The following is a 13,271-nucleotide window of genomic DNA, read 5'->3' as shown; positions in this document are numbered from 1 at the left end:
TAACTACTTATTCCATGCTTAAAGGATACTGCAAAAATGATGTTTTGTACAAGGCTTGGTAGGAACAACACAGTGTAATTGAAAAGTACAAGAGCCAGAATCATCAAAATCCTCTTTCTTTCATCAGGGGTGACTGCGACCGAATGAGACAGTGCCTTCCACGAACCCACAAAGCAAAACACAACCAGTGGATAAGGTAACAAAAAGAAAATGACACTTAGAAGAAATGCAAGTTCCATATCCACTTTAAATGCAATAATCACACAAACTTTAAAAACATTCTGTAAGTTTCAGAACTCAAAACTTTGTCATTAGTATAAGGTCCTGTTTACACTAGTGCTTTTCGTTTTAAAACGCATAACTTTTGCTGTCGTTTACACTACTCCGGCGGTGATTTTTGAAAAAGCTGCAGACCCTGTTTTAGTTTGAAAACTCCAGGGTAGTGTTTCAGTGTAAATGGAACAAAACGGAGACTTTTGAAAATTATAGTGTGGCTGCCCACATCCGCTCTGCGTATCCTTGATGACTGTGTAAACAGTAACATCATGCTCATTGTTGTACCCATAGATATGTATGGTAGATTCCCCATTCGACCGCTCCAAGCATGCAGACGTGTCCCCCATCTAAATCAGTGGTTCCCAATATGTAAAACAGTAGTCTAAATACATTTATTATAAATGCACAAACGCTAGCCCCACATTTCTGCCACAATACCATGGTGCAGTATTACAGTAAATCCACGGTAAACGATGGCGATTTGTTGATTGAAAAGCCTTCTTTACTGTATCGTTGCACACAGTGTTCTGCTGTTTGTCAGCGCTGTTTTATCTGGATTTAAACTAGTTTATATCAGTTGACTGATATCGACTGATATTAGCTTATACCAGTCATTTGTGTTCTTCGCTGAATTCCAGTGCTTCTCACTGGATCTCAGAGCGCTGTTTAGTGGTTGCATGATCAGTGAGTAAACACATCTTCTCTAGTCCGCTCGATCTGCGGTGCGCCGCTGTTTGAACCGAGCAGATATGGTCCGTGTGGCGCGGTTCAAATGAGTAGCGCTGTTTTGTTCCGCTTTTGCCGCATAAACATTAAATTGAATATTTATCGAACTTGGTTTTTCAAGGAAAATTATATCACTATATAATTACAGATATCGTTTTATCGCCCAACCCTACCTCAAAGTATATCTGCTCCCACACTCCCGCTGAGAACTCTGGCGCCCCCCAGGTTAGGAACCACTGATCTAAATAATAGGGCATCTACCTATACCATTGGTCTCAAACTCAGTTTCTGGAGGGCCACAGCCCTGCACAGTTTAGGTCCAACCCTAATCAAACACACCTGATCCAGCTAATCAAGGTCTTGAGGATTATCAGAAACTTCCAAGCAGGCGTGATTTGGAGCTGGTTGGAGCTAAACTCTTCAGAGCTGTGCTATATATATTATATATAGCTTATATTGAAGGCAGTTATCCAAAACAACAGCTTTTGGAATGTTCTACTCTATGATGTAATAGTGTGGATAAGCACCGCCTCTGCAGAAGAAGATCGAACATCACTGCCTGTTTAGCCCCGCCCACCAATTCGCACATGTAGTGTTTACAACAGAGGCAAACGCAGAAACCAAACGAAAAAGATGGCTCTGATGTCAACAAGGCGCTGCGCAGTGCCAAGATGCTAAAAAAAGTCTTTGCATTGCCTTCCTTATGATCCCAACGTTAGGAAAGAGTGAATTAACTTTTTTTTTTAAATTAAGTTCCAGACCCCGTCAGTAAGATATTGGTCCTTTGTTCACCCAACATTTTACTGTGGATTCATTTACAAACAATTCAACGCAGGATTTTCAAAAAGATTGAAACTAAAAGAAAATGCTGTGCCGATTAGATTGGATCCGACAGTAAAGTCGCAACACAAGTGTGAGTAAATGTTTTCATTACGTGGTCACTATTGCTTTGTCTCTTCCCACAGATCGTTTGATATGTACTGAGTATTTATGCATTTTTTACCACAGCAGCGTCCATCTGTGAGGAATGTATGCTTTCAAACATAACTATTAGCCAATCACAGCAGTGGGCGTTTACTTCAGAGTCTACAATTGAGATGGTCCTCACTGCAGAACACAAGATCCAGGGGGCGTGGTTGGATCTAGATCCAACTCCTCCCACCTTACATTTACCTAAACCTACCCGTCTCCACTTCCTGATCCCTAAACCTAACCATCTCCACCCCATAGATGTGGATCCAACCCCGCCCCCTGGATGTTTGTTCTGCAGTGAGGGGCTACTGCTACAATCCGCCAAGTTTATTCAAACAAAGCGTTCAGATGAGGGTGTCAAAAACAGGACAGAAAATAGCCTATTACTTCTAATAAAGCATTAAGCCTCAAGAAGCCATGCATGGTTTACAGTGAATTTATAATAGCTAAGGGGCGTTGTTAGGCACGACGCAAAGCAGAGTGGCTACAACCCCCTTCACGGGGGTCATTGCTTTTATAAAAGGGTTATTCCATTTAAGTAGTAAGGTTTCACAAAATAAAACAGAGTAAATAAAGTGTAATGATATTAATAAAAACATTATTCTTCCGCCAAACAATGTAGTTCCTCAGAAACGGTTGTGGTAAATGTAAACAAAGGTGTATGTTTGTAAAGTAATTTACAACAGCTTTGAACTTAGCTCAATCAGAATCAAGGACCGGAACTATCTGTTTTATAATTTATGTTTTTTGATGTAAAAATCTTGATAACATTATACAGTATGTGGACCTCAGAGAACAGTACAAAATAAAAAACAAAGGCAGTTCATATAAATCGCAACTAAATAAAAGTAATTAATAAAAAATGAAATTGAAAATTAGACATAGTAAAAAGAAGCAAAGATAAAATTAAATTAAATGTGCTTATCTTCAAAGAGTTGAGAAATATATACTGATTAAATTTTCTCAAGTTTTTAAAAACTGTCTGCAAGGAAACCTGAAAAAAAACCCACTTTCTTTTATCAATCATGACAATCAGATCAGCTCAAGCCCTTTTAATGATACGTACATGATGTGAGTTAATAAATCCCAGCATTGAATGACTATGTATGTAAAGCAACAAGTAGTCAAACCATCAGGACTAGGGTTGTGCGATTTGGGGAAAATATCTAATTGCGATTTTTTTGACAGATATTGTGATTTTAAATTTGCAAAGTCAAGCTTCAGCTCAGTATTGTCAATAATGTGCAGGACAGTATGAGTATCGTTACCCTGCTGACCCCCCCCCCCCCCCCCCCCCCCCCAAAAAAAATACAATAGAAACCATCACAGAAATTCTTATAATTTCCATAAAAACCATTACAAAATTCCTTTTTGTTTCGGGCATTATTCCAATAGGAATTACTGTTGTTCTATTGGTTGCCATCTGCTAGATTACATCCCACCAATAGAATGCATCAAATACCAGTAGACACCATTATAGTTTACATTAAAACCAATACAATTCCCATTATAACCCTTAAATCCTTTACATTTTCTATTGTGTTTTGGGAGGGGTTCTACTGTTTTTTTGTTTGTTTTGTTTTTTCTGCAAGGAAGATTATAATCGTATTACTACTTTTACAGAATTACTGAATTTCACAGGAAAGATTTGTTTATTTTTTTTATAAATAAAAAACTGTATTTCTTTAGTCAATTACTAAAGTATTACATGTTACACGGGCTGATTCATTCATTTTTAAGTATTTGGGATTTTAAGTGGGAAATGTGCTGAATGTTTAATTTCATCCAAGTGAAATTGGCAAGCAGTTAGACTTAATTTACAGTGGTTTTAAACGCAGAATAATTGGACACAGGTTGCGCGTGCGTCAGGCCTCGTCCATACTGCCATATGCGCTCGTGAGAGACTTGCAGAGCAGAAAACTTTGCAAGCAATTAAGTTGGTTGTTGCTATGGCAGAGTTATGTAATCTAATGAAAAGATAAACTAAAAAAAATAAGGTGAAGAACCTTATTATGCCTTAAAAAGAAAGATTTTGTTATCAACTGATAAAATCATATACTGATAATATACAACAATGCCAAGGTCTCTGGAAGCGGTTTGGATAAGTGATTGTTACGTTCAAGGATGTTATAGTTTTGAATTTAATTAGTTTCAGTTTAGTTTTAGTTAGATTCATTAATGGTTTTGTTAGTTTTAGTTTAGTTTTTATTTTGTGAACACATTTCTATTTAGTTTTTATATATTTTAGTTTCAGTTTTAGTAGGTAATTATAGTTTAACAGAGTTAATGGAACACTTCCAGTGTAGACCAAACCAAGACATTTAATTTTAGCAAAATTGAGATTTGAGGAAACATGCCCTGCGTCCCAATGGGCATACCCTATCTGCCCTAAATAGTAGGCCTATTAAAAATGACTAATATCACATAGAATTTAGCATGGACAGTGTGCACATTGGGACGCAGGCATGTTCTTTGCAATCGTCATTGTAACTCTGTAAACTTTATTTTTGTCCATCTGTGTTTTCAATGTGATCGTGATTTAACGGTAAAAAACTGTGAAAATGCTACGGTAAAAACCTGTTACATGGTTAACGGAAACTTCCTGTAAAATTTACAGGGAAAAACCGTAAACTGATGTTCCCAGAATTCCCTGCGTTCCATTTCAAATTCTGTTTGAATTTGACGTTTTTTCTTTGAAATAACTATGTTTCTTCTTAGTTTTTTCTTATCGGTTATGTTTATTAGGGTTGTATGTTACATCTAATGTTGTTAAATTAATGTTTATAGCATATTTCAGTTTAAGGAGTCTCACCATGATGGTGTTTAGTGCTTGTGTGAATGACACTGTGCACCTTCTGTATATACTATTGTTTAAAAGTTGCTTGTGATGGGCTTTGGCTCATCATGTGACTTTCTCATCATCACCTGCATTTGGTGGTTATCCGTGTATTTCAAAGGAACAAAACAGATTTCAGTACTTTAATAGGTTGGTATATTAAAATTGTATCAGTTAAAGAAATTACGGTATTTAACTGTAAATTTAAGTTAAAACCGTAAAACCTAAAACGTTGCTACTGTATTTTATACGGTAGAATTCTGGCAACCACAGCTGCCAGTATTTTACCGTGAATTTGACAGATTTTTTTTTACAGTGTTCATTTGTAGGATCTTTTGCACAGCTCCACCGGTGCACACTACTGTATGCCCCGTCTCTCCCTCTATCTCTATGAACGTATACAATAAGAAGAAACAATCTAAAACGCTCATAATACTCAAAACTAAATGCGATAAGGTTATTTAAATTATGTTTGCACTTTACTTTGACGAGCCGCTCCAGCGCGCACGCGCTTCAGATGAGCAACGCAATCAATCCCCGTTCTAAAGCCCCTTTTACACAACACGGCAAGCGCTGAAAACACAGCGCGGCTATCGCTTTCTCTCATTTTGGATGAGTTTTGTACAGTCAAAGCGGTGCTCGTGTCATGGACTCAAGGTGGACGTTACCACAGTAATCGCAAAGCGTGACAAAAGTCAGCTCATCCAAAAAATTTAGTTCTGTGTCTGTTAACTCACTCTCATGTTGTTCTCGCACGTCAAGCACGCTTTTAAACGTTCGTGCGCTGTAAGGTGTGCATTATTATTATTTCCCATGTCATATTTTATAGTTCCCATTTCATAGCCCGCGTCTTGTTTTTTAAATGCAAAAACGCATTCTCTGTGAATAGCCGCTTAGGACGCAGCTCACGTGCATGAAGCGTCATCTATTTCCCTAAACAACCTCAATCCAATTTTTTGGCACAGAATGAGAGTTTATTAAATCACGAACACGATTATTTAATTTTGCTAATTATTATTTTAGTTAGTTTTTCAGTTACTGTTGTTAGTTTCGTTTAGTTTTAGTTTTTAATTTATTTAGAAATTATAATTTTATTTCAGTTTACGAAAATGTTTTTTGACCAATAGTTTTAGTCTTAGTTTCAGTTTTTGTTTACGAAAATAACCTTGGAACCGTGCAGTGGGGAAAGAAGCAGGAATCTTTTCCAACAGCCTTGAACACAAAGCAGTGTGGAATGCTGATCTCTTGAAGCATTAAGATCCTACAATCAGGGACATGCAGATGAGGCCCTGAAGTAGATGAGATGAGATGATGAACTGAGATGCCCTGTGCGCCGCTGCCCACTGCTCCAGGTGTGTGTACACTTGGATGGGTGAAATGCAGATCACAAATTCCCAGTATGGGAAGCCATACTTGGCTACACATCTCTCACTTATCTTGAAGCGAAGGTTTGCTTGCTGGAGCTTTACCTTGTTGCGAATGTCTGTATGTCTTCTGCCTCTCAGGACTTAGAACTTTGTCAATCTGCTTCTCTAGGATGGAGACACAGGATGTGCTGCATCTGTTGTTGTGTGATTAGATGAAGACTTTGAACATCTTTCCTCGCAGACGTGGTCGTATCTTTTAACGCCCCAGAGACTCCCCAGGACTTGAATGTATCGGATGCTGCCTTTCCTGTAATGGGCCGCAGGCTCAGAACTTTGGTGTTTCTCTGGACAAGAGACTTGTCAATCTGTTAGTATCTCCTACCATGCAGGCCAGAGTCTCAGAACAAGGAGTGTCTGTTAAAAGGGGACCTTTATCTCTTTTCCTTTTGATTAGGAGATTGCAATTTGGCACTTCTCACTTTCAGTGCTGTGATTGGCTGTTTCCATCAGAGCAGAACTCATCCTGTGGAACTTATTTTCATAGCCCAAACACACATTTAGAAAAGTGTCACTAATGTTTTACCAATGCATTTCTCACTTTCCAAACCACTTCCAGAATACCCGTGGCATTATTCTAAACAAATGGAAACCAAACATGATGGGGAAAAGGCCACAACCGTAGGAATCAGTTTCTAGATGGTGGATGGCAGACATTTTCTTCTGTTGAACACAAAATAAGATATTTTGAAGAATGTTAGAAATCTAACAGTTTCTGGTCTCCTTTGACTTCTATAGTATTTTTGGATGATGAAAAAAGAATGATTGTTGTTGTTTGTTTGTTTGGTTTTTCGGTGAACTATAACACCAGTCCAAGAATTGCATCAAGTCCACCTTTACAAACATTATTTCAGCTATAGTTTTAAATGTTTCATTTTATTTAATTGTTAATGGCAGAAAGATACATTAATGATGGAAATGGACAGTCCATGAATGTGCAGGAAGCTTTGAGCGGATATGTTAGATGGAAAATATAACATTTCAATAATAATTTCAATAATGTGAAACAGATTAGAGGAGCTTCATTAAACACAAAAAACAAACTCATAAGCAGGAATAAGAAAATGCAATTTAAACTGCTAATTAAACGTATCAGTTTCATTTATAAAGCTCAAACATGTCCAAACATACCTTAGTTTCCGGGAAAGTGTTTTGTGAAAGTGACACTTCTGCTGAGCTGGAGTGCAGGTTTTGCTACACTCTCATAGTAGAATCATTCATTTCCTCATCATAGACAGTATAAAGTACTTAATTTCTTGAAGTTTAGTCTGTTCAAGTGACATGACATGTGGCCAAGTACAGTAACCCACACTTAGAAATTGTGCTCTCCATTTAACCCATCCCTGTTTATACATATAAAACACAAATACATTTATTTACATTTATATAGAAAGTAAAATCATAATCTGATTGTAACATTTTTATACACAATAAATACATAGTAAAAATTACTTTCTGAATCTGATAAATATTTCCAAGAAAATGCACAGTGACTGTGCAAACATAAAGAGCAAAAGAAACGGGTTTACCTGACAATGAGCTGCTGCTGCTGGTTGATTATGACTGAAAGTAACTGATGAAGAAACAGCAGAGAGGGAGGAGTTGCTAACACTTAATAAGATCCATCCACCATGAGCTCTGCCTTTTTATCATATCATCATGCAGTCAGACTAATATTTGGCTAGAATTTCCTGAAACTTGGTTATGCTCACAGGGATTGACAGATATGTTGCTACATTTCAAATGTGAGTAATGATTAGAACTAAGTAAAGTGGTTAAATACATTAAATTGTTTCCTGTAATGCTTTTGATACTTGACACAAATGAAACTTTATGCACATTGTGTTAAGGGGATCGAAATGAACAAAACAGCTGCTGAATTGAAGGGCTACACCTGATTTTCATGTAGCTTCTTACAACACAAAAATCTAAACATGCCATGAGCATCCTTCCTTATGAAAATATACAGCAAAGAGTCAGCGAGTGGATTCAAATACATCATGATTCCTGACACTGAATGTAAAGAATCATAATAACTACTTATTCCATGCTTAAAGGATACTGCAAAAATGATGTTTTGTACAAGGCTTGGTAGGAACAACACAGTGTAATTGAAAAGTACAAGAGCCAGAATCATGAAAATCCTCTTTCTTTCATCAGGGGTGACTGCGACCGAATGAGACAGTGCCTTCCACGAACCCACAAAGCAAAACACAACCAATGGATAAGGTACAAAAAATATAATTGCATTTAGAAGAAATGCAAGTTCCATATCCACTTTAAATGCAATAATCACATCAATCACCATAAATCCACAGAGTGTTGCCCAAACTAACAAGCATATCAGAACTAAGTTCCTATACGAATGATGAAGTCGATACCAAACAGGGTATTTGATCATTATGTATCTTTCCACAGAGATACAGACCATGAAGCCAATGTTTACTATTATGCTCAGGATATAAACATGAAATGCAACTAAAAAAATATTCTTTTGTTCATTCAATGTACAAAAATTCATAACAGGCTTGACACAAATCTGGATGATATCACAAAAAAATAGATTTATGACGAATAAAGGGACAGCTTGGTTAGATCTAAGCAGACAACACAATCCATAGAGTACCAGACACATAACAACAAACTCAATGGAGAAAATAATCCAGATGACCACCATTTCAGATGAGGATGCACAGATAGCTGTCTCCATAGATGTCCAATTGAATTTCCCCAGTAACAAAGCTAAAAAGTTTACTTCCAGCTGGAATGTCACGTTAGTTGAGGTTTCAGGGCAGGCCATGTTCTGTGACCTGGGCTTAGGACGTTCAATCTGAAATAAAAACAAATATATGTTTTTGATTCAAAATTCATGTAATTGGCTTTATTCATGTACATTTTAGGTTGTAAGCTCATGATATAACAGATCACATAAATTAATTAGACACTTCTTTATACTATGGATCTGTTGAATGCTTGAATCTAATTGGCTGACAGACGAAGGTGTAAAATTATTTTTAGGGAAACACATGGCTAAAGTAGTTCCAGGCAGGTTTTGTCTGCTTTAAATGTCCATATCACATCGCCAAACGATTTAATTTATTTCAAAAGTCCTTCCAGCCAACAACAGCAAAAGACCAAACCCCACAAATACACTGACTAAGCAAATAAATATAGCAAACAACAAGATAAAAACAAAAAATATTTTAGCAACTTAAAAGCTACTTGTTATTTCTCACTAGCGAGGTAATAACAGTGTTTTTGAATCAGATGAACTTACAGTTTAGTAGAGATGTTGCTGCCAACCTCTGTTTAGAGACGTCCAGATGCTTAATCTCTCTCTCGCTCTCATAACTGCATTAGTCTGTTATCAACAGCTCAAGACTAAACAAAAAAAAAAAAACCTTTTGGAATTTGCAAGGGAGGCGTGGGATGAGATACATAGGAAATTAATCCTACACACAAGTGCATTTTAAGGACAAAAAGCTGACGAATGTCTTGAAATACAACATTTGAACAATGTCTTGAGGTGTGGTAACTGACCGTAGTACTGTAAGCAGAATAATGGCGTTGCCACATCACCACTTCGGGTGTACATCAATTAGGCATATGGCACTGCAGAATGCCCCGGAACAAGTGTACATGTACAGGGAGTTTTTTATCGTTATTTTATTTATTTGTTTTTATTTAATTTTTATTACCCCCAATTTTCAAAAAAAGAATGAATGAACATAAAATGTATTATTATCCTATGCTTTTTAAAACACACATACCTTAGTTGTATGTTGTGATTAAGAATTCTGTCCGTCCCGTCACTTTTTGTGATACTTCTCAATCTGAAACACAGGACAAGAATTTGCTTTATTACCATTAAAAAATAATACTAACAAGCAATAGAAAATACTTGAAAATGTAAATATGTATGGCTCTCTTCAATTGCCTAATCAATTGAATTGCTAAAACTGCTTTAAAAATCAAACTCAGTGTTGATTGTAAAATGCAACATCTACTTGCCAAAATCTGCAATGGAAGAATAAAACTTTCCAATAAATAAATAAATAAATAAATAAATAAATAAATAAAAGTAGACGAACGAATACATAGACAAGAACAAAACATCTAAGAAATGAACAATGAGCTTGCTGGTAAGAAAGAACAAAGGAAGGGTTTTACCTGATACAGAGGCTGTTGGCTGATATATGGTTGGCAGTAACTGATGAAGAAACAACTTTACAGAGAAAGGGAGGAGCTCTTAATGCTTAATTGCCCCCATCCTCCATGGGCTCTGCAGTTTAGTTAATATGGGAGAGTACTAAAAGTAATAGTCAGCTAAATGTCCTGAAATGCAATTATGATAACACTGGATTACAATAATGAATAATGGTGAGTGGTTGGTAAAATGATTAACTTGGCTGTGTATGAAACTTAATATTTCATTACATAAATTACTTCTGTGACTTTACAGTACAAGATAAAGAATCAAATGATCTGTGTACATCATAATAAAAAGGATCATTATTGCATGTGATTTTGTAAAAAAATGGTTTTATTGGAAAAAAAAAAAAAACTGCAAAATATTTTACCACTTATACTACAGGACACATGTCATTTAGCAATTAAAACTCATGCAAAGGGTTCCTACTCATGGTAACATGCTCAGAGGCCAAACTGAACCGCTGAAGAACTGGCAAAGCCCCCAAACACAGCATGTTTTACAGGCAATACAGAGCACTGAACGTTATGTTTAGCAAAACAACTTTTCAGCACTTCACTCATGACTTCATGTACTTCCATTAGGATCTTTATTATTTGAGTCCTCATGGTATAAACATGTCTGTCACATATCGCATATCAGCATTAGGCTTGACCTTCACAGTAGTGCTGCTGTCTTGTAAAGAGATGAAAAACATCCTCTGAAAATTTAAACAGATTGTTTTGTTAAGCACAATGTCAATAAGCGATAGTTTCAGATCCAGAATCTCTCCAGGGACTTGGTGCCTGGTTTATGTACAAATATATAACTCGTTTCAGGCCAGGGTGATTACATGAATGTTGAATTACTATTGATCTTAGATCTCCTGAAAACCAATGAGTTACGGGTGGAAGAAGAATAAATCATAGGGAATGATGGATTTTTTTTGAATGCATTACTGGTGTGTTAGTTTTTTACCTAACAACAGCCTATAAAAATGATGCTTTTCTTTAACTTTTTAAATCGAAAGAACTGCAAAGCAATTGATAGAAACAAATGTGCAATCTGCAAAACCAGGACATAGAGGAAAACATCACTCCATACACCTCAATTCAAAAGTTTGGGGTCAGTAAGATGTGTTTAATGTTTTTGAAAGAAGTCTCATCCTCACCAAGGATGCATTTATTTGATCAAAAATACAGTAAAAAGAGTAATATGGTGAAATATTACTACAATTTAAATATTACTACGGTTTTCTATTTCGAGTTTCTAAAGTATAATTTATTCATGTGATGGAAAAGCTGAAATTTTAGCTTTGCGGTCACAGATCAATTACATAAAGTATAATTTGTTTTTATTAAACCCTAAACTTTTGAATGGTAGTGTACATTCATTTATGTGGGCATATTTTGGCTACATTACAGAGTGATTGAAAATTAGACATGGTGAAAAAGTAAAGTTTAAATGAAAGGTGCTCATCTTTGAAGAGCTGTTGAAATATATACTGATAAAAATGACTTTTTTTATAACTGTAAGAAAACCTGAAAAAATCCACTTTCTTCTTATCAATCAGATTAGCTCAAGCCCTTTTAATGATACGCACATGATGTGAGTTAATAAATCCCAGCACTGAATGACTATTTATGTATAAAATGAATAAAGCAACAAGTAGTCAAACCTTCAGAACTGTAGCTCAATTGGAGATTCCAATCAAATTAATTCTGTGCCAGACATATTAGAGTGTGTTATTTTATTTTTGGCCTTTAAGACACTTGTATATATATATGGATAGTAGAGAGAGTACAGGGAGTGTTGGGTAAACAATTAGAGCCCTGCTGGAAATGCTTAACCAGCAGGACTGTCTTGGTTAACCAGCTTTACCGTGCTGGTCGATCAGATTGCTCAAACTACAATGAGCACCCCAGCTCATTATGCACGTGCACTAACTGCTCCAACACACAGGGTCTTAAACTGAGAGTTACAGCATGAGAAACACAGGAACAGATTGAACACATGATGCAGCCACATAATATAAATGTCTGCTGAGAAATAAAGGCAATAATGATATCCTTAATTTCATGGAAATTACTGGAAATAGTTGACAAGCAAAACCAGAAACAAGTCTTGTGTGAGGCCTACCACCTTATTTAAGAGGTTTTTCTCCTCTTTTACAGTGCTAGTATAAACCCTTTTACATACAGAATTGCTGAGCTGCTAAAGGAAACTTAATACTATACACTGCAATTTGTCTTGTGCTTTGTTGGTAAACTTCAATAAATAAATAAATAATCCCTTAGACCATCTCAGCTGGGTATAATCATAATCATGACCCTCATGACATCTTCCAGATAAAATGGTGAGTCAGTCTCTCAGAAAAATCAACAAAAGCACAAAGCACATAAGCGAGTCTAACCCTCACCTCTGTCCAAATGGCTTTCTTCATTACTTGACACAGAGACCGGACAGACAGTTTTGTACATCAGAACTATCCATTTAAGTCACTTTAAAAAAAGGGAAAAGGAGAAACAAACACACAACCATACGAAATGCCACTTTCAGAAAGTGCTCCTGGTTACTCTGGGCTTGTGAAGTCTTACAGACATGCCAATCAATTTATGATTAAAGCATCTGATCAAAGCACGCTTTGGATTACTCCTACTGAGGAGCAGAAGTGTTTAAGATGAAACTGACAGCCCTTCCTCCAGGCTGCTGTGGTTTGTTGGACACCCTCTTGTGTTGGGCTTCTACAGGAGTCTAAAAAAACCCCTCCGTAGCTAAACTGTTTACCTTGGGGGACATGCATAGGGTTGAAGAGCGTGCATGAGATTAGAGTTTGAATGAGAGAAAC

Source organism: Barbus barbus, assembly GCF_936440315.1.
Source record: "Barbus barbus genome assembly, chromosome: 1".
NCBI classification, from domain to species: Eukaryota; Metazoa; Chordata; class Actinopteri; order Cypriniformes; family Cyprinidae; genus Barbus; species Barbus barbus.
The sequence above is the reverse complement of the archived record's forward strand: the minus strand, read 5'-3'. Positions refer to the sequence as shown.